Source organism: Callorhinchus milii, unplaced genomic scaffold (assembly GCF_018977255.1).
Source record: "Callorhinchus milii isolate IMCB2004 unplaced genomic scaffold, IMCB_Cmil_1.0 Scaffold3, whole genome shotgun sequence".
Lineage (NCBI taxonomy): Eukaryota > Metazoa > Chordata > Chondrichthyes > Chimaeriformes > Callorhinchidae > Callorhinchus > Callorhinchus milii.
Window position 1 is genome coordinate 5,247,315 of NW_024704744.1, and position 3,958 is coordinate 5,251,272.

General features: G+C 40.2%; 1 non-coding gene across 1 annotated transcript; it reads right to left on the minus strand.

Annotated features, from left to right (window-relative positions):
* Positions 1-665: 665 nt before the first annotated feature.
* On the minus strand, positions 666-737 carry trnas-uga. The gene has a single exon. It is a non-coding gene; the product is annotated as a tRNA-Ser (tRNA).
* Positions 738-3,958: the final 3,221 nt, after the last annotated feature.

Below are 3,958 nucleotides of genomic sequence, written 5' to 3' on the forward strand. Positions count from 1 at the left end.
GGTTCTATATCAAATGCACAGATTATTATGCATAAACTTGCAAACCAGTGCCCTAATCCCCAGCTTGGGTCCAAATCCTTGACTGTCCAGTGCCTAAGGATGTTCTCTTGACATGAAAGGCGTTATACAAATGTAATTTGTTGGTAGTGATGGTGATAGTTTCTCTCAAAAAATCTACGAATTCCAAATGCAGACTGAATTTAAGAATTTGGCACCATGAATCTGCAGAAAAAAATCTCACGGAGCCAAAACTGGGTGGAATTACTGGCTTATGATGAATGCATCTTAGTTCTATTTATCCTTTCTTTTACACTAAGTGGAACTGCTATCAGCTCATCACATCTGCACAGATAATGATTGAGAGGTCAGCGCTGGAACAAATCAGTTTCTATGGCAACAGTCTATTTGGATGGCATTTGGTGTGAAGTATCTATCCCAGGTAATAATAATAATAATAATAATAATAATAATCCTTGCATTTGATATAGCGCTTTTAACGTCTTCCAGAATAGATTGTAAAGTGAATTGACTGTATATTTGTGGGCAAAATGCAGCAGCCAATTGCGCACAGCAGTGTCCCACAAACAGTCGTGGATTGAAATGACCAACTTTGTTTTTGAGGGCTTATTATCAGGCGTGCAGAGTAAGGAAACTTGTCCAAGGTTTTGTCCTGCCAGGAATCGAACCAAGGCCTCTCGCTTTCAAAGCGAGTTCTCTAACCATTGAGCTACAGGACTCCAGTTTCTTACGTGAGGTAGTACTAAACAGTTCATATGCATTGAAGTGATTGATGTGATATGAATTGGCAATTTGCTTTAGCTAAGAAGCGCTCTGAGATATTATGTCACATTAAACACGCTATATAGAGGCAAGTTTCATCAAGGAATCCTGCTGCATAGTTGTTACTGCGCTCGCCTCGCAAGAGAGAGGACCCAGATTCAATTCCCAGAAGGAGCAAAACCTTAGGCAAGTTCCTTACTCCACACGCCTCTGTTTACATTAGCAGTAATTAGGAACCCTGTTGTTAGTCGATTTGGTGGATCGCTTTCCCTCCCTTATCCCTGTGGTACTATTGGAAAAGAAATTATCTTTACAGCACAACAGCCAGCACAGATGCAATGGGCCGAATGGCTTCCCTCTCTGTCTCTCTGCGATTCTTTGTTTTCAATCAATTAACTTTTAAGTGGCGTAACATGACTCAGTAGCAACAAGTGTTGTTAGGCCCCATCCAGTAAGTTATGAACCTATCAACATTCAAAAAAAAAGTTTTGCTTGTTAAACATAAGAATTAGGAGCAGGAGTAGGCCATTCGGCCCTCGAGCCTGCCCCGCCATTCAATAAGATCATGGCTGATCTTCAGACCTAACTCTAATTACCTGCCCTATCCCCATATCCCCTAATCCCTCTATTTTTTAAAAATCTATCAGTCTCAGCCTTGAAGATGTTTAAGGACTGAGCATCGACAGCCTTCTGGGGTAGTGAATTCCATAAATTCATTACCTTCTGAGTGAAGAAATGTTTTCTCAACTCTGTTCTAAAAGGCTGACCCTTAATTTGTGGAGTCCTGTAGCTCAGTGGTTAGAGCACTCGCTTTGCAAGCGAGAGACCTGAGTTCAATTCCAGGCAGAGGGCGAAACCTTGGGCAAGTTTCCTTACTCCACACAGAGCCTAATAATAATCCCTCCAAAACAAAAAACAATAATAAATTGGTCATTTTCAATCCACGACTGTTTGTGGGACATTGCTGTGCGCAATGCAATGTTTGTGGGACATTGCTGCCGCATTCGCCCACAAATATACAGTCAATTCACTTTACAGTGTGTTCTGTGAAGCGCTTTGGGACGTCCTCCCGACGTGAAAAGCGCTATATCAAATGCAAGGATTATTATTATTATTATAATTCCCGATTCTAGTGAGCTTTTGAAAATTAGGATGAATGCACCTGCAATTTCCTCTCCTATTTTCTTTAACACCCTGAGGTGGAAGCTATCAGGTCCTGAAGATTTGTCTTGCTTTGGTGTCATTATTTTCTCCATTACCATTTTTTTATTTATAATAACTTTATTAAGCATTTCTCTTTGACTTATTTTTAGGTTCCCCTGTATGGCTGGTATTTTGTCCTCTTCCTCCACTGTAAAAACGGTAGCGAAGTATTTATTTAAGAAGTCAGCCATTTCCTTATTTTCCGTTATAGTCTCACCTACATCTGTCTTTAACAGACCTACATTCCCCTTGACGATTCTCTTTCTTTTCATATATTTTAAAAGCTTTTACTGTTGGTTTTAATATCCCTTGAACGTTTTTTCCTTTTTGCTTCTCTTATTAGTTTCTTTGTGTCCCTTTGTTGACTTTTGTAGTTCTCCCAGTCCTCTGCATTCACACTTTGTCTTGCATTTGAGTAAGCTTCTCCTTTAGCTCGATACAGCCTCTAACCTCTTTTGTCCACCATGGTTGCTTAACTAAACGATTTGGAGCTTTTGCATTTTAGTGGTATGGACTTGTTCTGTATTGTATCAGGTACTTTTTTGAATACTTCCCATCGTTCATCTGCAGCTTTACCCACTAACAGTTCAGCCCAGTTTACTGTGGTCAGTATATTTCTCATCCCATCAAAGTTTTCCTTACTTAAATTTAAAACCTTGATTTGGGCCTCTCCCTTTTCCCTCTCAAATCCAATGTCAAATTCAATCATATTATGATCACTATTTGCAAGATGTTCCCTTACTGTCAGATCGTTAACTAGTTCCAGCTCATTACTCATCGCCAAATCCAGTATGGCTCGTTCCCTTGTTGGTTCTAAAACATATTGTTCAAAAAAAACTATCCTCAATACATTCTTGAAATTAATTGCCTTTACTACCTGAAGTGTCCTGTTTCTCCCAGTCTATGTGAAAATTAAAATCTCCCATTATAACCACATTGCTTTTGCTATATGCTTCCCTGACCTCCGTATTTATACATTTCCCCACTATATTACAACTCCCTGGAGGTCTATAGACTGCTCCCAATAGAGTCCTACCTCCTTTGCTATTCCTTAATTCTACCCAGAGTGTTTCCACTACTGATTGCCCTTCCTGAAATCTTGTTACTCCTTCTCCTTTCCCAATATCCCTGTCTTTTCTAAAGATCTTGTAAAGATCTAAAGCTATTTAGCTCCTAATCCTGCCCAGCTTGTGATCAGGTCTCTGTAATGGCTACTACATCATACCCTTTAAGCTGAATTTGTGCTTCAAACTCACTTGTTTTATTTCTTATGCTCCGTGCATTTGTATATGTGTCTCTTATTTGGGTAACTGTCCCCAATATGCCTATATATACTGACAATGTTCTTCTCACATGTATTGACTTGTTACACCTTTTGTGATAACTTCATATTATCTTTTTCTTTCCTGTAGTATTTCTGTTATCTTGATCATTATTTGTATTCTGACTGTTGCTCTCATCCTATCCTTGCCTTATGTTTTGGTTTCCACCCAACCCTTCCCCCACCACCCCCTTACTGGTTTAAAGCTTTTTCTACAGTCCTATTTATCCTTCTCGATGGTACCTTGATCCCAGCCCTGACCAGGTGCAGCCCATCCCAGCAGTGCAGCTCATTCCTGTCCCAGTACTGGTGCCAGTGTCCCATAAACTGGAACCTCTCCTTATCACACCACACTTTTAGCCACACTTTCATTTCACTGATCTGTTTATCTCAATGCCAATTTGCACGTGGCTCAGGTAGCAATCCAGAGATTACGACATTTGAGGTCCTATTTTGTATTTAAACCCGAGCTCTTGATACTCCCTTAGCAGGACATCCTTCTTGCTCTTTTCTAAGTCATTGGTTCCCGTCATTGGATAATGACAACTGGTTCTCTCCCCTCCATTTCTAAGTTCTTTTCCAGCTATTTTGAAATAACCCTTATCCTGGCACCAGGAAGGCAACACACCCTCCTCGACTCTCGATCTCGACTGC